The 26397-nt window shown below is 43.3% G+C and overlaps 1 protein-coding gene and 1 long non-coding RNA gene across 3 annotated transcripts in view; one reads left to right on the top strand and one right to left on the bottom strand.

Moving 5' to 3' along the window:
- LOC135097881 (bestrophin-2-like) overlaps nucleotides 1–2962 on the bottom strand; it is a 147159-nt gene extending 144197 nt beyond the window's left edge. For both annotated transcript variants that reach the window (XM_063999987.1, XM_063999988.1), the window contains exon 1: nucleotides 2781–2962. The gene's annotated coding sequence lies outside the window, so the exon portion shown is untranslated. The remainder of the gene's footprint in view (nucleotides 1–2780) is intronic.
- A 294-nt stretch (nucleotides 2963–3256) lies between these two features.
- LOC135097870 (uncharacterized) overlaps nucleotides 3257–26397 on the top strand; it is a 59445-nt gene continuing 36304 nt past the window's right edge. Inside the window, exon 1 of the long non-coding RNA XR_010266248.1 lies at nucleotides 3257–3281. This is a non-coding gene — a long non-coding RNA (uncharacterized LOC135097870). The remainder of the gene's footprint in view (nucleotides 3282–26397) is intronic.

Genomic DNA, 26397 nt, shown 5'->3' with positions numbered 1-26397 from the left:
TCTTCACACTTAAGCTATTATTTGATTAATAGTCAGAAATATGCTTGTTACAACCTTCATCTGATGTTCCTTCAGTGCATCCACAATACTTCTCTTTAGTCTTCGTGTAGTTATCACATTAATAGCACACATCCTTTACGTAGCCTTACATTCACGTGTAGTTATCACATTAATACCACACATCCTTTACGTAGCCTCACATTGAAGGTATTATTATATCTGTTATCTGATATGTACTTCTCGTTCCATCCATCGCCCTCATTGCTTCATTCAGTATTCAGTGCTTTGTAATGCCTTTCATCCTTTTCCTCCACCATCTCGTCAAGTTATTCTATTCATTACATATTTCTCGTAGTAACCTAAGAAGCAAGTTACTATTGTATCTATTATCTGAAATATACTTCTTGTTACACCCATCACCCTCATCGGTTCATTCAGTATTCAGTACGTCTATCATCCTTTTCGTTCTACCTCTCTACCATCTCGTCAAGTTATCCTGTTTATTACATATTTCTCGTAGCACACTAAGAAGCAAGTTACTATTATATATATCATCTAAAAGGTACTCTTGTCACACCCACCACCCTTGTATTGCACCACCATAATATTCAATACACTGAAACACCGAGCAACTCAACAGAGAGCTCCAATAAACCTGAGCACAGAGAGACAGGCACCGTGGCAAAGATTCGAACCTGCAAGCCGAGCACGGGAAACCACCACATTACTGAACAAGTCATCAGGAACACACCTCCGGACTTCTGTGTCATTGCCAGTTTAGTAGTTTAACAATTTACTGAGAAAGTTTGATGCACTTAAGTTATGATTATACAAGTTTAAAGCGGGGTAAATCAAGATAGCGTATCTTAACCTATACTTAAATATATAGTAATCTTAACCTATACTTAAATATATAGTAATACATTAAAGTACATCGTTGGAGGAGAAGAGGCGATGAAAATATTGATGGATGGAAAGTGGAGGTGATGAAGGCAGTGGGAAAAATAGACAGAAATAGATGGAAATACAAAAGATAGGAGACAAGAAGAGAAAGTGATGGAAATACTAAAAGGACATAGCAAATAGAAAGTGAAAATAAAATAAAGATACTGAAAGACAGTAGAAGATAGAAAGTGGAAGTGATGGAAATACAGGAAAATAGGAGACAGAACCCAGGCAGTAAATCCATCTGTCACCTCATACGATATAACAAATCTGGCAGAAATTAAACCATTACATTCTTCTAAGCAGCAAAAATTACATATAACAAAGAACACTAGGAACTGAGACTGAACAGCGCAGTAGCGGAGAGAGAGAGAGAGAGAGAGAGAGAGAGAGAGAGAGAGAGAGAGAGAGAGAGAGAGAGAGAGAGAGGTAGGGGGGTGTTTAGTTCTGTCCCTCAGTCTGGGGTCGTGTCCTAACATATCGCTATAGTATTATATCGCCCATAGAATCGCCGCCTCTCCCCTATTTCCTCCTCCCTTCTCCTCCGTGTTCATCCTTTTCCCTTCCTTCTCCCTATTTCCTTCTTCCTCTTTCCTTCATCCGTGATCCTTTTCCTCCTTCTCTTTTACTAATCTCCTTACTCCTTCCTTCTCCTCCTCTTCCTCCTTCTCCTCTCTTATTATTCATCTTTACTTCTCTTTCTCTTCTCCCTTTATTAATATCATTCCTCCTTCCTCCCTCCTCCTTCTCCTCTTCCTCCTCCTCTTTTTTCTTTCATTTTCATTTCTTCTCCATGTTCATCCTTATTCCTCTTCCTCTTCCTACTCTGTTCATCCCTACTCCTCTTCCTTCTCTTCCTCCTCTCCTCTTATCGTTCATTCTTACTCTTCCTCCTCCTCCTCCTCCTCCTCCTCCAATACACTGATACACCTTCTTTCTTCTTCTCTTCCTTCTACTTCCCCTCCTCCTCCTCCTCCTCACCGTTCATTTTGGTTCTTTTCATTCCAGATCCTCATAAACACCTTGTCTTTATCTCCCCCTCCTCCTCTTCCTCCTCCTCTTCTTCTTCCTTCTCCTTTTCCTCTTCCTCCTCATCATCATTCTTACACCTCAACATTCGTCATAAACACCTTTTCTCTTCCTCCTCCTCCTCCTCCTTCCTTTACCCAGAGGTTAAGATAATGCTCCCCGCTAACTGCCTAACTCCCTCAGCCAATCAGCGGCCGCCAATTATCCCGTTAGGGAGGAACCAATGGCGGGGTGGTAGTGATTAGGTGGTTAATTGATGTATCGGGGAGGAGGAGGAGGAGGAGGAGGAGGTGTTGGTAATGGTGGAAATGGTGGTGGTGGAGGTGGAGGATAGATAAAGAGGAGAATAAGAGAGGTGGAGAGAAAGAAGAGAAAAAACAAGGAGGAAGAGGAGGAGGAGGAGGAGGAGGAGGTAATGGCGCTGATGGGTCATTAGAGGAGGCAGCAATTAATGGCAGGTTATAATGGCGCGCTTTCATTAATATTTGGTGCATCGCCTTGTGTTCCTTAATCGGGTGGTGATGGCGGTGATGGTGGTGGTGGCGGAGATAATGGACTGGGAGGCAGGAACAGTGGTGGTGGTGATAGTGGTGATAAGCATGGTGGTGGTGATAGTGGTGGTGGTGGTGCGGATATCTGTGAAGAAGGAATGGTGTTGGTGGTAATAGTAATGGTAGTGGTGATGGGTTTTCCTTGTTGGTGTCACTGGTTGAGTGTTGTAGCCGTGCTCTCTCTCTCTCTCTCTCTCTCTCTCTCTCTCTCTCTCTCTCTCTCTCTCTCTCTCTCTCTCTCTCTCTGTCACTTACTTATTTCAGCAGACGAGCAACAATGGAGGCAGGCAAAACCCACGATACTTCCACACACAAATCAACAACGCAGAATCCTGTGAGTGGATCTCCTCCATCTGCTTCCCCTTCGTTCCTCCCAACCTGTATTCCTCCGCTGACCCTCCCTTCACTCCTCCCCTCCCTTGGACACGTCACGCCTGCCTGTCACGCAAAGTTGGGTAACCTCTGTGTAATCATGAACATTTCAGTGGAGGTCTAAATCTTTTATTGGTTTGGTAAATGTGGGTCAAATATTTACAACTGATGTCACTCCTTTATTCACTGAAATATAACACGGAACTAGAAAACTGGTGGAGGGAGGGAGCGCTGGTGGAGGGAGGGGAGAGGAAGGGAGTGGAGGGTGCAGAGTGTCAGGAAGAGGAAGAGCGAGTGTTGCAGGGAAAGTGCTGCGTGCGGGAAATGACTTTAGTGGCGGCGTGAAGGCGAGGACACGAGTGAGGTGCTGGCAGGCTGACTGAGGTGAGTGTGGTGAGGTGAGGTGAATTAACCGTGTACTTCCAGCCAGGCAAGTAGTGGCGGCCGGTAGGAGCAGCTCCAGTTGGAGTTTTCCTACTGAATTAGTGCCCTTACACACGAGGACACTAGTGTCCGCCACCGGTGTCGGACACTAGTTGCCTCCCATATTCTCAAATGGAGCCTTTCACACGAGGCAACAGCTGTGTCCCAAGCAGACAACTTCCGGGCAACAGATATTTCGGTGTCTCGCTCCCGCAACACGTGGCGGACACTGACGGTTGCCGCCACTCACTGCAAAGCATTGTTTTAAATGGAAGCTTTCACACGTAGCCACCAGTGTCCGCCACCGCTGCCCACTGGCCAGCTTCTCATGCTCAGTTTGACACCCACCATCATCCCATGATGGAAGGAGACGGCCTATCAAGGACAATTTCGAAGATGGTGGAGGAGAAGCTGAACACGGAGGACCTCATTTGTGAAATAGAAAAACTATCAGCACTATGGGACCCATCTTGTGAGGGATATGCAAATAAGATAGAAAAGCAGAACTGCTGGAATGCAATAATGGTGATACTCATTCCTGATTTTGAAGAGAAACCCCTCTCAGAAAAGAAAGAAATACGTAAGTCCTTTATGTTTATTTTTATTTTCTGTTTCATTACATGTTCACAAGGTAAGTAAAGAATCTACTGTGCTTACGTATACAAGTTTATTCATTATTACACACAAAAGTTACCCCATTCCTGTCACCAACCACACAGACACCACCACACCATGTCATCACCTACTTCGTTTCCCGCCATTCTTCCGACTGAGGTGTGTGAGTGGCTCACTAGTTGCCAGGCGGTGTCTTGAGCAAGGACACTAGTGTCCGACACCGGTGGCGTACACTAGTGTCCTCGTGTGTAAGAGCACTTATTGTCATCTTTGTCTTGTCTCCTCCTCCTCTGCGTTGTTCTCCTTCTATTTCTTGGTCTTTCATCGTCACGTTCACTCATTTTCATTTGTATAAATAAACAAAATAACAATAACTTGCTACCTATATTTTAAAACAACAAACTCCATCTTGCTCCCTCCCCCCTGCCTCCCTCCCTCCCGCTCAGCTGTTCAGTGATGACGTCTGCTCACACCGAGTCGCGCAGAGCAGGCTAACCACCTTAGTCACTCGTTAACTCTTTCATTTTCATTATTTCACCCGATCTTTCAACTTGCTTCTTCAATATTCTTCATCCAACACTATCACCACAATTATGAGATCAGTCTCACCTATATTGTTCTCGCTTTTTTCTTTTGCTCCTTTGTGTGTGTGTGTGTGTGTGTGTGTGTGTGTGTGTGTGTGTGTGTGTGTGTGTGTGTGTGTGTTTACAGGCGGTTTCTTTCACGCATAAAAGAACAAAAATAAAAGATAAACTCTTCATCTTTCAATCTTGACTAAGAAATGCAAGACTATCATGCCTATTATGAAATCAGTTAATTTTTTTCTGTATTATTCTCGCCTTTTTTCTTTAGTTTATTTTTGGTGTCCTACGTGGCATCCTCCATGCATAAATAACACAAAAAAAAAAAATCTCCAATTCTCAAAAAGAATCAAAGATTATGACGCCAATATGAAATCAAAGTCTCCTCTATATTATTCTCATTTTTTTTTATTTTGTTATTTTTTGTGTCCTTAGGCTTTACCCATAGAAAAATCTCTCCATCTCTCCACGCTCGCCTCGGGAACCATAGAGGACTTGACAGCCCATAGCCTTTCTTCCCTTCCAATATGAAATCAAAGTCTCCTCTATATTATTCTCGTTTTTTTTTCTTTGTGCCCTTAGGCTTTACCCACAGAAAAATAAATAAAAATAAATAAATAAATCTCTCCACGCTCGCCTCGGAAACCACAGAGAACTTGACAGCCCATTGCCTTTGTTCCCTTCCTCTCAATCCTCTCTTCATAAGCCAAGACTTCACCGCACATGTGAAAATAACCTTGTTTCTCTCACTTCTTCTTCTACAAGCCTTCACTTTAAATTCCAGGACCACACTTTCCATATGAATAAAAAAAAAAAGAAAGTTTGTTTTCCACTTCTCCCTTTAAACTCTCACTTCAAAATCCAAGAATTTCAACTCTCATATGGAAGTCAGTAAGGGTTCTTGTGTAGCTTCCTCTGCGCAGCACCACCAGTCAGCGAGCAGGCATGGGAAGTAGGTGATCGCAGCTGAGCCCTTGTGGGATTAAGGAGAGATTACCCGAGTTTTCCCGCCAAATTATTCACTTAATGTACGAACAAGTGCAAGGCGAAGGGAAGAAAACACTAACAAATTTAAACAACCCTTCTGTCTTCAAATATTACGAGTCATTTTGCCTTTTGTTTGATATTTTCATAGGTTTTTTTTTTCAATTGCTTTATTATTTTCTTATTTTTGTGAACATTTATCCTTGCAGAGGTGAAATAACAGAAGAACATTGTGCGTGACGCTGTACAGGAAAAACACAAGCAGTTCTATGTAGTTATTCTTTCGGACAGTACTGTAAACATTGCCTTAAATATAAATTCATATAAATAATGTTTTAATTCTTATTTATTTATCATATTTCAAGTGGCAAGTAAAAACAACGTGCGAGGCATGTAACAGCAAAGCGTGGAAGTAAATCATTAGTGTTTGTTAATACTATACTGTGTGCACCTCATATTTCAATAACTTGACGTGAAAATAGCGTAGTAGTAGTAGTAGTAGTAGTAGTGATGGTGGTGGTTGAAGTAGTTGTAGTATAAATGGTGGTGGTGGTAGTAGTAGTAGTAGTAGTAGTAGTGGTGGTGGTGGTTGAAGTAGTTGTAGTATAAATGGTGGTGGTGGTAGTAGTAGTAGTAGTAGTGGTGGTGGTGGTTGAAGTAGTTGTAGTATAAATGGTGGTGGTAGTAGTAGTAGTAGTAGTAGTAGTAGTAGTAGTAGTAGTGTAGTAGTAGTAGAGTAGTAGTAGTAAAGTAGGAGTTGTAAATATTTTTTTGTAATTATAGTTATATTATAATAATGATAACAGTAATAGTAATGATGATGATGATAATAATAATAGTGATAATAATAATAATAATAATAATAATAATAATAATAATGATGATGATGATGATGATGATGATGATAATTAATAATGATGATGATGATGATGATAATAATAATATTTTAAATAATAATAAAATGATGATGATGATGATGATAATAATAATAATAATAATAATAATAATAATAATAATAATACTTTACGAACAATAATAATAGTAATAGTGGTAACAAAATAACGAGATGAGTGAGTGTGTCCGTCAGTTTGATGGTCTGTACACACGTTCACACCTACAGTCAATACGCAGCAACACATGTCAACTTTTCATAATTTGTTCGCCATCTGACACGTTAAAAGTGAATAATTACTATTTCCCCGCACTGGATAGGCGACCACGACCTACAACACATTCCTTCCGCTCGCACAACACATCACTACACCAACAAACCGTGGACTCAACCAGATAAATGGTCGAGTGTCAAACGTATTGAGATGTAGTCATGCGCACACACACACACACACACACACACACACACACACACACACACACACACACACATGTGAGCACAGGCTAATTGTTATTACAGGAAGCCTTGCTGGTAATGGTGGTTATGTCAAGGTTTTTAACAGCCGCCTGTCAGCGCCTCATTAAACACCACTAACATGTAATCACTCCGGCGCAGCTGATTGCCACACACACACACACACACACACACACACAGAGAGAGAGAGAGCGTACCGCCGCAAGGCACATAATGAGGTGAGGGCAGGGCATGTGGCACCTCATTAACACACCGCAGGTCAGGTCACATTCATTCTTGGGCAGGTGACAAGGTGGTGACCAGACCTACTGCGCCTTACCTGCCACGCGTAAATGAGGCCGAGGGAGATTGATGATGGTGTGGGTTGGGGAAGGTGCACGGGGGAGCGGGTGGTGGGTGTGTGTAGGGTGTGTGGGGAAGGAGAGGTGTGTGTTTGGGAGGACAAGTGTTAGTGTGTTTCGAGTGTGCGTGGGATGGGAGGAGGTTGGTGTATGTGGCATGTGTGTGGGGTAGGCTGAATGGCTTGTGTGGGTTGTGGGTGGGGTCCGTGTGGGTGTGGGAGTGTGTATGTGTGGGGAAGAGGGCTGATAGAGGAGAGGTGTGTGTGGAGGGGGGAGACGTGTGGGTAATTTGTTATGGGGGTAGGGGGATGTTCATGTGTCGAGTGTGGGTGTTGTATTGTGTGTGAGTGTGGTGTATTAGTGTGCATGCCCTGTGTTCTGTAAACATTTGGTGAGGGTTAGAGAGGTGGGGGCGGTGCTGACGGTTAGGCGACCTGTTTACTTCTATCTGTTTATTTATTTATTTATTTATTTATTTATTTATTCATGTATTGTTGTATATTTTTGGCTGCTGAGTCATCCTTCATTGTTCTGACACGTAATACGCACCTCCCTCTCTCTCTCTCTCTCTCTCTCTCTCTCTCTCTCTCTCTCTCTCTCTCTCTCTCTCTCCGGCGTAGCACAAGGGAGGGGGTGGGGGGTGGGAAGGACAATACAACGTGTCTATGGAACATTTCAACACTGAATTATGACTGGACGGAAGCACATGTTTGGGCAAAGATTGCCATTGTGTTTGTGTCAATATAATGTTGGTGATTCGCTACGCATGACTCAGCGTTGGCTGCATTGTTTGTCACCACTGCAGGGAATGTGAGTGATGATTCTTGTGTGTCTATTAATTCTCTGCAGTGATGTTTGTTAGAGTTGTGTGTTTTCGTGTCTTCTTTTTTTTACTTTGTTTTTTCTTTTGTTTTCAGTAGCACTTTATTTTTTATGAATGTTTGATTAGTTTTAAGCACTTTTGGACTTTTATGAACTGCACCATTTGTTATAGAGGAAAAGTGTACGTACCACCACCAGTCTGGCTGTTTCCACACTTGCCAATAATTTCCCTATATTGTAATAAACGGCAGTGCTTGCATTTCATCCCCATTATTTCAATGCAGCGTTACTTTGCTTATTAACATTACGTACACTTCATTTATTGTGTTTGGTCTTGGAGACAATTTCAGTGTCTCTGTATTGTGTGCAGTACAGTCTGGAAATAATGGCATGTAATACTTCCTGCGTTTCTCAGCTTTTCACAACATGTTCATTTACCTGCAAGTGCATTGAGTGGTGGTGTCTTGTGTTGAGAAGGAAGCGCCGTGTGTGGTGGATCGTATTACCAACTTTCCTCTTGCTATGCCTTTGGAAACACTGAATTTTAAGGACTGAAATGTTGAATTCTCTGAGTTTCTTTTATTAATCATAACTTACGTTAAAAGAGGCAAGAGTATTTCATGAATCCTGTTGCTGACTTTCCGTGACTCCAAAATGTATACAGTTTTTCAACAGGTACCGTATGTCTCTTTCATTATTTTTATCCTGTTTCAGTATTGGTGCCTTGTTTTAAAAAGAAGTAACGGAATATAATTCACTCTATTGTTGCAACATCCTTGAAAACTGCATAGTGAAGACTGCAATTTTCAGTCTGTTCAAGATATATTTGTTTGATTCTCTGAGTCTTATTCAGCATAAAAATGATTAACGGTGTTTGGTGCATTCAGTTGGCAACTTTCACGCTAATATCTTTGAAGACTAGTTCACAAGATCTTGTGAACTAGATATTTGTCTTTGTACTGAATAACTTTGTTTCATTTTTATACATATTCTATTATTTTTACTTTTATTTAAAAGATATAATGGCATTTGATGCAACACTTAAGTAGTTTGTACGTTAGTCTTACAAAGTATGCTTGTTTTATGTTAACTGAAATGGGTTTTATTATCGTCCCGTATTATTGCATTCAGTTGTATGACTTTTCTGTAGCATTTCCAGACAAACTTATATTTATTTCAACTTAGCTGCCAAGAAAGATGCATTCCTTCACTCTTTTCCTGTTTCTTTTTAATCTTCTGAGTCTGGAAATGAAGAGCGGCGTAAGTCTGCCTCCCTCGTCCTCGATGTCGTAAGCTTTGGGAGTCGCGTGCCACTTATGAAACCTAAAGAAACACGTGAAGGAAAAAAGATCGGCGCAATTTTCTGGTTGAGATCTTTGAGTGAAGTTAAAACTAGACTCCCCTCCATCCGCCTCTCCCGAAAGTTTCCACCTGAGAAAATTTTCCATTCGTTTTCTTAAGTGAGTGAAATGAGACAGATTGCTGCAGAGTAAACTTTTAAACTTGCACTTGTTTTTCTTTCGTTTTTAATGGCTCTAGTGTCTGACAAAGCGCCGATTAACAGGCGTGCATGCCAGACTATATGTTCCAGATTTCCACTAATTGGAACACAGGCAAAATTTAACTGTTGTTTATAAAATATGAGGAAATTTATAGCAGTCCTCGTTTTCTATGAATTTCTAGGGGACACAATGCACTTCATCTTTCCCTTTCAGTATGTACGAGAGAGAGAGAGAGAGAGAGAGAGAGAGAGAGAGAGAGAGAGAGAGAGAGAGAGAGAGAGAGAGAGAGAGAGAGAGAGACTGTCACCGCGCGTTATTAGGTGAAAAGATGAAAAGTAGCAGAGAGAGAGAGAGAGAGAGAGAGAGAGAGAGAGAGCATAACTGATTAAGAAAAAAAATAAGTACAAAAATCCAAGGAAGAGTGAAATATAACAACAACAACAACAACAACAACAACAACAACAACAACCTATAGTTGGTATGGATTTGTGTGGCTTGTGGGTAAGGGCTTTAGGGACTTAAAGGGAAGGTAAGGGTGGTGTAGTGAAGGTGTTGTGCATGGTGATGTGTAATGTTTATTATAGCATGTTGGTGTCTTTATATATGTAGTTAAGAACATAAGAACATAAGAAATAAGGGAAGCTGCAAGAAGCGACCAGGCTTACACGTGGCAGTCCCTGTATGAAACACACCTACCTATTTCCATCTGTTATCCCCATCCATAAACTTGTCTAATCTTCTCTTAAAGCTCTCTAGTGTCCTAGCACTAACTACATGGTTACTGAGTCCGTTCCACTCATCTACCACTCTATTTGAGAACCAATTTTTTCCTATCTCCTTCCTAAACCTAAATTTTTTAAGCTTGAACCCGTTATTTCTTGTTATACCCTGGTTGCTGATCCTAAGAATTTTGCTTACATCTCCCTTGTTATAACCCTTATACCACTTAAAGACTTCTATCAGGTCCCCTCTTAACCTACGTCTCTCTAAAGAATGTAAATTTAACAGCTTCAACCTCGCCTCGTAAGGAATACTCCTCATCCCCTGTATCCTTTTAGTCATTCTCTTCTGTACTGATTCTAATAGACCTATATCTTTCCTGTAATGTGGGGACCAGAACTGCACAGCGCCAAGTATAACTTTAATATTACTTCCTGCCTTCTACTTTTAACACTCCTAAAAATGAATCCTAGTACCCTATTTGCCTTGTTTCTGGCTTCTATGCATTGTTTCCCTAGACGGAGTTCAGAGCTAACTATAACTCCTAAATCTTTCTCGTACCCTGTACCTACCAGAGTTTGGTTGTTTAATCTCTCTCTCTCCACACACACACACACACACACACACACACACACACACACACAATCTCTCTCTCTCTCTCTCTCTCTCTCTCTCTCTCTCTCTCTCTCTCTCTCTCTCTCTCTCCACACACACACACACACACATACACACAACCTGTAACGTTACCTTTGCATCAAATTGGAGGGCTGATAGATTTCATAATGAAGTAACGACCCTAAGATCATTGTGTGACCATTTACATCTGAATTCACTCTTCTGCCACCCTCAGCCCTCGTCCACACTGCTTCATCCACGTGTGCTCCTCTCGGCCCAAACACGTCCTCCACACACGTCCTGCGGGTGGTGTCACGGTGGTGTCTTGGCGTAGCGACTGAAAAGTGTACAAATGTATTGAACGCGCATTGCAACTGTTTTTCCAGACTGGCAGGCTAGAAATTAGCTGTCTCCCTCCCTCCTGTAATATGCACCGCTGGAACACTCATGCTTCCTTGCCCATCACACTGCGGCAGGCTGATGGGCCACAGTCGCTCTCGATTTGACCGCCCCCACACCCTCCTCCACCCCGTCTGGTCTCAGAACTGGACAAATAAGCAGTCACTTTCCTATTGCCTTTACATCCACTCATTCTTTATTATCGTTCTTTCAACTCTCGTGCCCGTCCCGCCCCCTCCACACAACCCTCGCACTGGAGTGTTAAAGACTGAGCTGGTGCACGCTGCGGATCAACAGCAAAGGTACAACTCAATACGGAGACGTTACACGAGTTACCACGAGTTTAGCCCAGTCTTGCACACCAGGCCACCGAGGTGAATACAGATTAATTACGATGATTGTCTGACCAAAGAAGCGTGTTTGAAAAGTGTAGTGGGTGCAGGCAGGGAGGTGGGGGAGTGCAGGGCAGGAGGAGGCCTGGAGAGGGCTGAGGAGTGGCGGGGCAATGGTCGGTCTGCTGTTAACACTGCTGGCGGGGATGGCAGGACAAGCCATTCAGAGAATCATTAAGTGGTTGTTAGTCTGGCAAGCAATGTGGTCGGAGGATCATTACGGCCTCTAATTAACCCTCTCACTGCGGTATGCAATAATTCGCGGTATGCAATAAGTAACACCACTTAAAGCAATATATATAGAATCTTTCCTGTCCTAGTTCAGATTGCGGCCAGGGGAAGTTCCATGACACTGAAAACCAAAAGCTGCCCTCCCTACTATTGATACCATTTAAATAAAAGTTTTGCTTACTAAAATTATGAGATTAGAGAACAAAACATTGCGCAACCTGATTGCACATTATAGCACCATGTATTACTGCACAGCAACGGTTATTCTCTGAGACCCAATGTACCTCCTGGAAAGTGCAAATGTACCACTGAGAGCCCTTGCCTTGCTGGGAACATGGTACTTTATTCTATATACAGAACTGTAATGTAACGAAAGCGACACTGAAACACTTGGAAACACTCACTCCCATTCTCTCTCTCTCTCTCTCTCTCTCTCTGCTGTGTGAAAGTCTAATATAATACTGGTAAGAAATTGAAGTAATACGTAATAAGAGAAACAGGTTGCCATGGCTCATTGTAAAAAAAAAGAGTCATACGGTGCCATGGCAGACGTGAGCGGAAAGGAAGTCTCACTCAGGCGGGGCTTGAGGGGCGCGCCTCCTCACCCACTGGCGACACCGTCTTGTTTGGGTGGTGCGCGGGGCGGCGGGGCGTTGTGTATTCTGGAGCGCCGTGTGTGTTGGCCCGCCCTGTGTGTTGGTGGCGGCGGGCGCGTTGCAGTGGCCTGAGTGTCGGTAAAGGCTTGCATTTTGCTGGCCGCCTCTGCTGTATCTTAACTCCTGCTGGTGTGGGGGCCGTGGGTGGTGCGGGGGGCGGTGGTGGTATGAGGGGCGGGGATGGTATGGGGGGCGGGATTGATGTGGGGGTCGAGGTTGATATGGAGGGGGGCCATGGTATGGGGGCCGGGAGTTGTAGCGATAATTTTGATACCGTGGGGGACGATGACTTTGTGGGGGACGCTGGTGACGGGGATTGAAGGGCCGGGGGTGTCTGTGATGTTGCAAACGGCTGGGATGATTGGGGCAAAGGTGGTGATGTTGCAAGAGGGAGAGGGGGAGGGTGTCGTGGTCAGACAGAATGTCTGGGTGTGAATCGGGGGGAGTGTGAGACTCGGGAGGGGAAAGCCCGAGTGTGGGGGGAGATTTGCTTTTACTTTTTGATGGAGGAGTCTGGGGAGGAGACTCCTGAGGCCGAAAAATTCTTGGGGGTGAGGGAACGGGGGGAGGATGGGGGATGTCCGGTGGGGAGGCAGCGATGGGGAGAAATCGCCGTATCAGAGGGAAGTTGGCTGGGGGTGAGGGGACTGGAGGAAGCTGTAGTGTGTCCGGTGGGGAGGCAGCGGTGGGGAGAAACCGCTGTGTCAGGGGGAAGGTGGCTGGGAATGGGGGGAGAGGTTTCATCTGATGGATGACGGCTGGCCACACCAGTCTGCTGGAGATCAGCGGGAAAATTTTGCAGGGAAATTTAGGAAGGACACTGGAAGACGGCAGGACCTGCAGCACTGCTACTGATCGGGGTGGCGGTGACGCGGTCCTAGAGGGCAACGGAGGAGCGGGGAGGGCCTTCATATGTGGCCTGCGAAGGTGCCGGTGGAGGCGCATCAGTGTGTGGTAGTGCCACAAGCACGTCATTACAGCCCACACCTGCCGCGGGTGCACTCTGCCAAATAGGATCAGATTGGGCGCCCCATGGTCAGCAGGATGTTGGGCTGTGTGTGGCACGCGTGGCCGTCTCAACCTAGGCCACAGGAGACGCAGAAGGGAGGCCAGCAGGGACCCCGCTGCCCACCACAGCAGACAGCGTGTGGTGAACAGCATGTACGCCTGCTGTATGGTGCTCCTGATGGCCTCGAGGCAGGCCACGTGGTGGGCGCTTCGACGCGCCGCGAGGATAGGGCCCACCACCGGCAGGCCGGAGCCCCAGCCCATCTCTGGCGCGGGACAGGCCATGTGTAAGTTGGGCACCAGAGGGGGCTGGAAGGGGCCCAGCCACCACAGGGCGCCCTCCCCCTCTATCTCTCTGAGGAGACCTAGCACGCCCCCCGATGGTGCGTGCAGGTCTACGCTGGCGTGGAGACTAGTCCACGCCAGGACCGCTGCCAGTGTCATTGACATTCCGAAAAACATTTATGCCGAAAAATGAAAATCCAACACGTTGTGGTGTTCGCGCAGCCTTCAGCTGGCGCAGAGCTTTCAGCTCGGGGAATGGCGACAGTAATCCTGTATTGTACTAATTCATTTACTTGTCTGTTTCCCTACGTATATCTTATCCTTCTTTCTTCTCATTTGCATTTCAAGATCGCTGGTATTTTTGTACAGTTTTATGTTACGGCGCCATATAACCCTATGTTACATGGCGCCATATAATTAGGGTTATATGGCTTTCGCCACGCAAGAGATTCCATCACCACTTCCTCCGCGCGTGAGCGTGATTGAGTGAGAGAAGTCACTACTGCTGAGTTTTGATATTGATTCCTATAAGTTAGAAGCTTCATTGTCTTAGTTCATGTTTAGTTGTGCACGTGTTTAACATTTCTAGTTAAGTTAGTTGATTAGTTCGTTCGTTCGTCCACTCGTGGGTTAATTAGTTGGTTAGTTCATTCGTTCGTTCGTTCATGCGTTAGTTAGTTGGTTGGTTCGTTGGTTCTTTCATTAGTTAGTGAGTTAATCCGTTAGTTCATTTGTTCGCTAGTTCATCCGTTAGGTAGTTCATCCGTTAATTTGTTAATCAGTTAATATTTTACGTGTTAATCCACAACACATGCAAACATTTCCTTCACTGTGCCACACACAAAAATAATTCACAAAAGTTACAGTTCTTGAGTTTTCTTTATCAATTTTTCATTGATTATATCTTTGATATTCTGTATTCCTTGATTAATTATTTCACACATTTGTTATTTTATTCGTTTTTTTTATTGACTGTCTTTCTTTTCACTCTGTGTGTGTGTGTGTGTGTGTGTGTGTGTGTGTGTGTGTGTGTGTGAAGGCATGTGTTTGACAAAATTAAATAATGGTTGTTTTGTTTACCGAGTTATTGTCAATTTATATTTTTCACTGTAGTTATATTCACTCTATTACTTTCCATTGTTTTTCGAGTTATTTGTTGAAAAAAAAATATATAGATAATAATTACACATTTCATACCAGGTTTTAGATTACTATGCATTACGGTTGCTTTTGTAGGCAGTGACCGAAAAAAAAAAAAAAAACTATCACGTTTGTATTGAGTGATAAATGGTGAGTTTTCAGGGTGTTACTAATGAATGGGAGAGGAAAGTTTGTGGCGTCATCGCGGCAATGGAGTGGCGGCGGAGAGCGGTGTGGGAAGAGAAAGAAGAGGGAAGTGTTGGGAGGGAAGGAGGAGAGAAGGAGAACCGGGACTTTGTGGTGAAAGTTTTGAGTGCGTTTTTTGAAGCTTGGCGAAAAGAAGGAAATCTGACTTTTATTTATTTTTTCTTTGCAGTGATTTGTGATAAAGTTGATATTTTATTGATGATCACGAAGCCAAATCTATTATACTTTTTTTTTTTATCGATTTAAGTGCGACAGCTTTATTTTTAGTGTGTAAGTGTGTGTGTGTGTGTGTGTGTGTGTGTGTGTGTGTGTGTTTTATACTGTTGCGAAAGGAATAAATATTGGTTAGAGATTTCAAAAGAGGAGAAGCCCTGAACATTATAGGAGACTAGGGTTGAAAAATTGCTCCTAATAGGTTTTGAGTTAACGAAATTGGTCTCGTTATTCTGGCAGACACACACACACACACACACACACACACACACACACACACACACACACACACACACACACACACACACACACACACATCCTGAAATATTCGCTAACATTTTCATCTATTCTGAATAATCATGCACTTTTTTCACAATTTTTTTTATCCTCCACTTTATGTATGTTTTTTTCCCCATCAGTCCTTACCATTTACCCTCCTATCTTCTATCCCCTTCTCCCCCTTTTACTTTTTTCTTTCTTTTCTTTCAGTTTTATTAGTTTCCTATGTACCCTCATTTACCCTTATCTCCTTATCTCACTTTTCCTTCATTTTCTTGCATAAATTCCCTTAATTTCTGCTTCCCCCTTTCTTATTTTTTGTCATAATTTACTCTTTTCCCTACTTTCCTTTCGTTTATCTCCTTATCCTCATCTCCTTTACTTTCCTTCTTCCTTTTTCTCTTTCATATTTTGCTTTTCCGTGATTTCTCACATACGTGCTCTACAAATTCCTTCCCTTCTTTCCTTTCCTTCGTCACCTTCCTTTTTTTCACAAATTTTCATCGTCCTGCACTTTGGTATGTTCCTTTGATTTCTTTAACTTCCTTCCCTCCTGTTCTGTTCCCTTTCTTTGTTTCCTTTCCTTCTATTATTCTAATTTTAATTCTTTATCTTCTTTTCTTCCATTCCCTTCTCTTCACTGTTCTTACCTTCCGTCCCCTTTTCTTCCTTTTCTTCCTTTCCATTGCTTTTTTTTCATTTTACTCGTATTTTTCCCTCCCTTCCCTTCCCTTCCCTTCCCTTACCTTCCCTTCTCCCACTTTCTACCAGCTTAACATGTAGGGAGTAATTAGTGCTCAGGTAATAGTCCCGAGAAGTAGTAATAGTTTAGTAGTAGTTAGGTGAGTGGTATTTAACTAGTCTAAGGAGTTTTTTTTTATTTTTTTTTCTTCTCGGTTTTTCACGGCACCTGTATAAATACGTAATTAAGTTTGACGGTGTTTGAGTTTATAGTTAATTTAGTAATTGGGGAAGCTTAGTTTTTACAGCAAGAAATGTAAAGAGTCTTGCCTTTCTTTGGGTTATTTAGTTAGTTACAAAGATTATAGGGAGAAAATGCATGCAAACAGCGACACACACACACACACACACACACACACACACACACACACACACCATCTCAGTGGGCTTTTTTTTTTATTGGATTTTTTGTTGCCCTTGGCCAGTGTCCCTCCTACATAACACACACACACACACACACACACACACACACATTATGATACTCGTAATGCCAAGCAAAAATTAAATGGAAAGATATGAGTACATCTTTGCATACTTTTAACCTGTCAATCTCTCTCTTTGAGGTGGAATCCTCGCTGATCATATTTGGATTAATTTGTGTATCCTCCTTAGTCATACATGACTTGCTGCAGAATTAGGACGAAAGAAATTGGGACATTCTTTCACGCAATTCACCGGGTCACTGGGTGGTTGTGTTTGCTCTGAAATCATCAAAGGCTGCACTCTGAATTCACGGTTCTCACTCGCCTCTCGGACAGGTGTATATGCACAGGCACCTCCCGGAACAGTTAATATTTTTGGACAACGTGAAACTAAATATTAGGAAACAGTAAGTCTCTGTTTTAGGTGAATTTCAAAGTATGTAAGTGAAGTATTTCTGAGAAATGCCATTTCAGAAAGAATTAAACAACAATGCTCTGTTTTAGGTGGTTTAGAATAAGAAGTGCATGTTTCTGAGCCATGTTAAGAGGAAAGGTAGGGAACAAATAGTACTTGATGCGTTTAGGTTTGTCTCAACACGGGACAACGGGTTAATGTTTGCTAATTAAAAAGAAAAAAAAAAGTGGCCTGAAGAAATTGTTCATGAAATTGTGGTAGATGACTAGAATAAACTCAGTAATCAGGCAGTCAGGATCGAGTCAGTGGGGATGAAAAAAAAAGAAAAGATTGCATAAGTTTATGGAGAGTAATGATAAGTGTATATAATTATGTATATTTTATACAGGGACTGATACGTGTAGACATGCATACTGGCACAGTTTTTTCTTCTTCTTTTGTTTTTCGTTTACTTCTGATGTTTTTTTTTTTTTTTTTGGAAGGGAAGGGAATTCTGAATGAAAAAAGATTAGAAACGAGAAATATTTTATGATTTGTTTACGATCTGTTTAAGCCATCACACCTGGACAAAGGTGTCACCACGTGTAATGTAATAAAAAATTTCAATCATAAACACATCACGGCCGTACTCGCATTGATTATTTTTTTAACATCACTTCCCAGTCAGCAAAGTTACTCAGGCATGACAGGTGTTAGTGCGGGGCAAATACGTAATTAATACCTGACACACCTTTCTTTACTGAATGGTCACCTTCATTCATCTTTTCTCTGGTGTGTGTGCATGGGTGCGGAGGGAGAGGCGGATCATGTGTAGCGCATCCCCGTTGAAATACACTGTCTACACTATGATTTTGTCCTTTTTAAATCATCAACATTCTAATTTGGTCAAAGTGAAAGTGTAATCAAATTCTGGCTAGCACTGATTCAGGTGTTGTGGGGGATGATTACAGCGTGTGACAGGTGAGGGGGGCACAGGGGTAAGTGGTCAAGTAATACATCCTGGGTTGCTCTTAATTTTGTTGCCGGAAATTATTGGTACGGTGTTGTATGGTACGGTGTTGTAATCGCTGCTTCTGTTGTTGGTGTTGGTGTTGGTGTTGGTGTTGTTATTGTTATATATTCGTCACGGTGCAATCACAACAACAGTAATTATGTAAGAGAGAGAGGTGTTATTGTTGTCTAATTGTTTGATTGCTACCGTTATTACGATTGCTGCTGCTACTACTACTACTACTACTACTACTACTACTACTACTACTACTACTACTACTACTACTACTACTACTACTACTACTACTACTACTGCTACTGCTACTTACTACTACTACTGCTGCTGCTACTGCTACTGCTACTGCTACTACTACTACTACTGTTACTACTACTATTACTACTACTACTACTACTGCTGCTACTACTACTACTACTACTACTACTACTATTACTACTACTACTGCTGCTGATGCTACTACTACTACTACTACTACTACTACTACTACTACTACTACTACTGATAATACTGGTAATGGCAATAATGATTAGAATTCATTAGTTTTATCATAGACGCAATTACCACCACTACCACCAGCACTATCACCACCTGTTATCTATACTGTCAGCACGGAACACTAGTAGAAGGCGCATCATCAGGCTTAGTAGGATGCAGATCAGTACTTGAGGGAGTGACTGCATCAGCTGTATTGCCTCCAGCCTCCGAGGAAACGTGAAACTACAAGTACTTGATTATAATTAACTTGTAAATGGAATGTGTGTGTGTGTGTGTGTGTGTGTGTGTGTGTGTGTGTGTGTGTGTGTGTGTGTGTTCCTCTCTTATTGTCTGCTTGTGTTTCTGTCTCTGTGCATATCTATTTGTCTGTATCTATTTGTGTGTTTGCCTGCCTCTCTATCTTCCAATCTATCAGTCTGACTATCTTTTAGCTGGTCACATTAAAGGTCGCTTGCCTATTTGTCTATCTATATTTATCTGTCAGTCTATCTATCTATGTATCCATCTATCTATCTGTCTATTAGTTTTCCTTTTATTCCACTTCATCCCCCTCCCTCCTCTCTCTCTCTCTCTCTCTCTCTCTCTCTCTCTCTCTCTCTCTCTCTCTCTCTCTCTCTCTCTCTCTCTCTCTCTCGTTGCTCTTAAGAGTGATGTGTACTGCATCGTGAAATTGTCTGTAAAGAATTTCATTGGAATTCTAAACCTAACCACATACACATATATACATTTATTATCTAGTACTTCCTTTATAAGTGTGAATTTTGGAATTAACACTGGACTATGAAAATTAAATATATAATATGTACGTACGTGTTTCTGGTCAGTGTATGAAACAAAATAATGAATAGCATGTGCACTGGTGGTATACAGGGTGCATCGCGAGTTTCTGCAAAGACTGAAAGAGGTGAAAGAACGTGTAATTCTAAGTAGAAAATGTTCTATACACATATGCATTTTAAGGCTTTCTTTACCCGTCAGAGGAGTTAAAAATGCACGGGACTCGCGGGTGTGCTCTGTGAAATGACGGACACACGGTTGCATTGTTGCAGCCTCGGAGGTGCCACTTGGTCAAATTACGAATGGTTCAATCTTATTTTTTGAAGTTTGTGTAATATTACAGTATTTTATACCAAAAAACGAAAACAAAACGGCATTAGAAAGCATGTAATTTACCGATAAGCATTACATGATGTAGGATAGCTATGCAAATATAGTGAGCGTTGGCATCTGTAGGACCCACCATCACAAGCGGTTCCCGCCAAGGCGGGAGTTAGTTGCCCTGCGCCTCGCTGGTTACATAGGTGTGTTTCTTGTGCCAAGCTGAATGAAGGCAGACGACGGCAGCCGGTGTCTTTCTAGCCAATCCCTCATACATGGCGCAGTGACCTCGAAGCTACGTGCTGTTCATCATGCCGTTGCCACGTCACCTTGGTGCAACTCCGCGAGGCCGCCGGAGCCCTGCGGCAGGCGGGCTGTCCCCGTCGCTCGTCACTCAAGCTCAGTCAACTCTCCTGACCCAGTAGCAGGCCATCGCAGCACTACAGGCCAGCCTGGCATCGCTTTCTGCCACTAGCCAGCGTCCCTCAGGAAAGGCTCCTGCTGGGGCCAAACCGGAGAAATGCATGCTGGAGATGTCCTCGGTAGCCTTCAGTACGTGACGGTGCTCATGGAGGTATGGCTGTCCCTCTCACGCTGGCCGGATCAGGAAGCCGTGCTCCACATTCACCTGTTGTGTGGAGCTGACCTGCAGCGGGCCCTGGACGTGAAGTTCACTACGGATCAGTGGCAAGCCATGTCTAAGAAGGACGCACTGGACGCCATCGGTAAGATCATGTTGCGGGCATCGAATCAGGCAGTGCACTGGTCTGACTTCTTTAGCATTTATCAGGCCGTGGATGAGTCTATCAGTGCGTTCATTGTGCGGTGTGCCCAGCGCTCCATGGATTGTGAATTTCAGTGCCCGCAATGTGAGTGTGACCTCTCAAAGTATATGCTTCTGCGCAGTGTTAGTTGGTCTGAGTGACTCGGCCCTGAAACAAAAAGTGTTTCGACAGTGTCATGCTTTTGGTGATGTGGAGAGCCTCAGGATCTTTGTTTCGTTCGAGGCGGCCCGACGTGACTCCATGAGTGGCGGGAAAAATTCGCGCATGTGAATTGGCGGGCACTGATGTCACGTCCGATGACATTAGTGATGATGTGATTTCACGCCAGCCCATGATTGCCGTCTCGCGCCACCCTGCCACAGAACCCCACAAGTCGTGCCGTTGGTGTGGGTATAAGCACGCCCCCGGCAAGGCCTCCTGCCCCGCGCAGCATGCCACCTGTGTTGCGTGTGGGAAGCATGGGCACTTCAAGAGGAGGTGCAAGAACTCCGGGAAACGTGAGGCTGGTAAGGCTGTCAACAGTGTGACCGTCGGCGCCACCGATATCGTCTCAGAGCCACTCCTGCAGGTACAGCTGGCCCCACAGGTGGGTGGTCGAGCGTGCACCACCAAAGCGGTGGCCGACACGGGGCCCAGGTGTGTGTAGCTGGCCCAGCCCTGATGTCATCGCTCTGTCTCAGGCCTGCGCTGTTGCAGCGTCGGGCTGGCCTCAGAGACCTGGTCAAGATACCACTGGCCAGCCTGGGAGCGGCGCCCTGCTGCATCAGTCTCCCAGGGCGTTCAACACCGCAGGATGTGCACTTTGTGAAGTCTGTGGAGTGAAAATGGCTTAATGTAAAGTATGAGGACATGTAATTTTGATATGCTAAGATGACTGTTCAGTGCCATTGTCATGCCCCTGCAACATCTCCAGGGGAGGGAAGTTGTAGGATAGCAATGCAAATATAGTGAGCGCTGGCATCTGTGAGACCCGCCATCACAAGCGGTTCCCGCCAAGGCGGGAGTTAGTTGCCCCGCGCCTCGCTGGTTACAAAGATGTGTGTCTTGTACTAAGCTGAATAAAAGCAGACAACGGCAGCTGGTGTCTATCTAGCCAAGCCCCCCTACACACGACAATATTATTGCGGTGATTAAAAATATTCCTGTAAAATGCTACGCGGCATTATCGAAAAGTGGGAGGAGGGGGAACGAGTCCGAGCGACCTTGAAAACAGCTGAGTGATGATGCCACGTAGCATTTTATAGGAGTGCTTTTCATCACCGCAATAACGTCGTGTAATGCTTATCGGTAAATTACACGCTTTTTAATACCAATTGTCTTGTTATAAGATAGTATAATATTCCACAGTTTGCAAAAAATAAGATTAAACCATTCATAATTTGAGGAAATGGCACCTCCGAGGCTGAGACAATGCAACCGTCTGTACTTATTAATCTCAGCTACACGCAGAGCACATCCGCGAGTCCCGTACATTTTCAACCCCTGACGAGTAAACAAATCCCTATATGCATATGTGTATAGAACATTTTCTACTTAGAATTACACGTTCTTTCACCTCTCAGTATTTCTAGAAACTCGCGTTACACCCTGTTTTTATATATATATATATATATATATATATATATATATATATATATATATATATATATATATATATATATATATATATATATATATATATATATATATGTATATATATATATATATATATACAACATTCTTTCCTATCAGAATCTGCAACAATGTGTGAAATGTTGATGTTTAGTACCCGGGTAGTACAGAGGTGAACTGTAGCTCTCTGTAGGAAATTGTAGCCTGTAGTGGTTGTACTGAATGTTACTGTGGTGGTGCACGTACTGGTGGTGGTGGTGGTGGTGGTGGTGGTGATGGGTCTAATTGTTCTTGTTGGTGTGGCGAGGTGAGTCCTGCAATGTATCAGATTACTCACCACATCTCCCACACCAACACAACACTATTCCACACACACACACACACACACACACACACACACACACACACACACACACACACACACACACACACACACACACACACACACACACACACACACACACACAAACAAACGCGCACACACACACACACACACACACACACACACACACACACACACACACACACACACACACAAACAAACACAAACGCACACACACACACACACACACACACACACACACACACACACACACACACACACACACACACACACACACACACACACAAGATAAATTTTCTCATCGCCCCAAATCCTCCCTGGTCAGTTTGTCCTTTTTTTTCCCCCCCTTCTCGCGTTTTTTTCCTCCCCCCTTCTTTTTCTTTCTTTCTTTTTTTTTTTTTTGTGAGGTGATAGTTGAAATGTGTAAAAGGTGTGATTATCTCATATTTCATCCACAAACTCGGAAAACTCGTAGTGCTTATCAAAGTTTGGTTATTTTATTCGTTTATTAGAATTAGCGTTGTTGCGGTTGTGGTAGTGATGGTGGTGGTGGTGGTGGTGGTGGTGGTAGTGTTATAATTCTTCTTGTTCTTGTCCTTATTCTTTTGTTATTATTATTATTATTATTATTATTATTATTATTATTATTATTATTATTATATAGTTTATATATGACAACAAATCATTGAATCTCTATTAGTTAAAAAAAAGTAGAAATAATAATAATTGCAGTGTATTATACGTGCCAGTATCTCCTTGTAACAGATTACGCGTAAAATTTGTTTTTAGAGTAAGTAAAGAGATCGAGTAGCACTGAACAAAACCGGGAAATCGCTCCCCTTAAGGGTTTCCAACGCTCCTGTGCAGAGAGAACCAGTGCACGGGAACCAGCTGGCTCTGGCGAAGCACTGACACGATCACCATCATGAAGAATTGGATCCCACACGAGCCTCTGAATCCACCACATTCCGCGAGACAATAAAGGCGACGCTTTTATGCACGTGAAGAACAGCCGCGCCTCCTTCAGCTACAATATTCGCCGGATGGAAATGATGCCGATAGCTTACTTGCCCTTCATTCGTTCGTCGTCAGGAGGATTTGGTAAGACGTGAGCTGCCTTACGAAAAGTCATCATCATCATCATCATCATCATCATCATCGTCATTTTCGTTCAACGTGCGCTTTTTGCCATGAGGGAGGGGTTGGACGGGCGGTGACTGCTTTCCACAACTGGCGATCTTGTGCCATGTGTTCTTCTATTCCCACCAAATTCATATCCTCCTTACGAAAAGTCAATTCTTTTTTTTTTTTTTTTCTTAATTCTTGTAATCTGAGTATATTCTGCTTTTTATTATCTTCTTATATGAGTTGTCCTTCATATTCTTCTAAACCGATTGGGTGTTTCATTTATTTATTTGTTCACATGTAATTTATTTATCTTGTTTATTTATGCATATATCTATGTATGTAGTTATCTTTTTATCAGTTTATTCTATTTTTGTTTTTCTTTTGCAATAAAAAAAGACTCAATATATATTTTATTTCCATAACCAAGCTTCATGACACTTTCGAAACCACTAATCGTGTTGCATGATCTTATATTTCCACCTGACCAGTCCGTTCATCTCTCTCTCTCTCTCTCTCTCTCTCTCTCTCTCTCTCTCTCTCTCTCTCTCTCTCTCTCTCTCTCTCTCTCTCTCTCTCTCTGTCTCTCTCCAATTTCTCTACACTCACATTCCTCCTCCTCCTCCTTCTCCTCCTCCTCCTGCCTCGTGCCTGCCATTCATTCTTTCCCAAGCTTTACCAGCCTCGTAGCGCCTCTTTGCCTTAACACACACTGCCTTTCTCTCTCGCCCCTGTCGCTCACACACACACACACACACACACACACACACACACACACACACACACACACACACACAGCGCCTCCCTCCATCCCTTCGTCTCCTCACAAAAAAAAAAGTGCTGTTAATAACCGATACGTCGAGGATTGCTGAGTCAGTGCATCTAAATAGGAAACTTTAAGGAAAATTCCCCACTCCTTCAGCTTACTGAGTGTTTAATTACCTTGTTGATCACGGGTTAAGTGAGGAAGGGGAAGGTAATTACCTTGTTGATCACGGGTTAAGTGAGGAAGGGGAAGGCTTTAGAAGGGGAAGGGAAAGGGGGAGAGAGGAGGTATTCTTACTTTCTCTCCATCTCCTCTCCTTCCCTTCCTTAATCTCCCTTTCCTCTTGAATGCTCTATTGGAACTCGTTGTCTCAAGGAACTCAGGTGAATAGCAGGGGAGAGGAAGCGGGAGAGGGGAATGATAGCATGTATGGGAGATATGGGAGGAATGAAGGGGACTGGAGGCATGAAGGAGATGGAGGAGGGGCGAGGAGGAACGAGGAATGCAAATGAGGAAGGTGAAGGGAAGGTACAAGAAACGGGACACATAATGAAGGGTTCTAGGACAACTGAACCAGTGACAACTGAACCAGTGACAACTGAACCAGTGACAACTGAACAAGTGGACGACTGAACCAGTGGACAATTGAACCAGTGACAACTGAACCTGTGGACGACTGAACCAGTGGACGACTGAACCAGTGGGCAATTGAACCAGTGACAACTGAACCTGTGGTCGACTGAACCAGTGGGCAATTGAACCAGTAAAAACTGCACCAGTCGACAAGTGACAATGAAACCAGAAAAAAATGGTAACAAAAGCATATTAAAATTCATTCATTAAGAAAGATTTACCTATGCATCATGAACTAGTGGCGATACTATGGTTCAGTAGTTTTTAGAATCATTCATGTAGTAAAAATATAAACCAACTGATATAATCACATATAGTGCACTACAGTGTCCCCTATTTACACGACCTGCATATTAGCTACTGCTCGCAAATACAGGAGCTTATCTACTTCAGCTCTATACATCTTAATTTTAGTGGCGAGTCGCTGCGCGAGTTTGATGTACTTGTTAGTGGGTGCATCGCGCCGATGTACTAACGCATTCTGGTGCACTAGACGCTGGACAGCGATGTCCCGAGCGATGCCCTTCAGAAACTTCCACATGGTTGGGTGCGCACACATGTACACTGATTTCAGGGCATTGTGGAACCCTTCACAACAATTTGTGGTTTTTGGAGCACATTCTTCTGCGTCCTCGAAGTGGTTCCAAAGTTTGATAGGGAAACGGGGATCCCTTCGACGTCCACCAATTTGCATGCCTCGAATGTAATTGGACTCAAAATATGCCACCACTTCTTCGACTTCTGGCTCCTGAGGAAGGGTAAGGACAAGTTCTTCAAAAACTGTTATGACATCATCTTCAGGCACAAATGCCAAAGCCGGTAGACACTTCATGAGCACTGAAAAGTCTCTGTCATTTTCATATCTAGCCTTTAGACCAACACTGGCAATTTTTCGTATGACGCACTGACTGAGATGAAAAAAACAGCCGGAGGTGGAGGCGGAGGGGAATTTTTTTCTAAAGGCGTTGATGGCCGCAGTTTCAAAATCTGTGAGGACTTTTTCAGGCTGTAGACCAGGCATAACCGAGAGAAGTATGTCAATCATCCTTTCGTACGTGGCTTGGGCTTTGTTAGGAAGAAGAAAGTAAATACATGGAGGGTAGTTGCTGCCGACTTTGGCGTGTATGGTATAAAGTTGATAGAACAAAATGGGTGTAGTTTCAAATGTACCATCGCACATCCAAAGCTTACTGTTGCCACTGAGATTAGTGACAATGTTGATATCACCCATGCAGATTATGCGGTCAACATCATCCACTCCAGAATCATGCAGAATTA

The sequence above is a fragment of the Scylla paramamosain genome, unplaced genomic scaffold (genome assembly GCF_035594125.1).
Source record: "Scylla paramamosain isolate STU-SP2022 unplaced genomic scaffold, ASM3559412v1 Contig35, whole genome shotgun sequence".
NCBI classification, from domain to species: Eukaryota; Metazoa; Arthropoda; class Malacostraca; order Decapoda; family Portunidae; genus Scylla; species Scylla paramamosain.
Note: the sequence above shows the minus strand (reverse complement) of the source record. Positions and strands in the feature narration are given on the sequence as shown.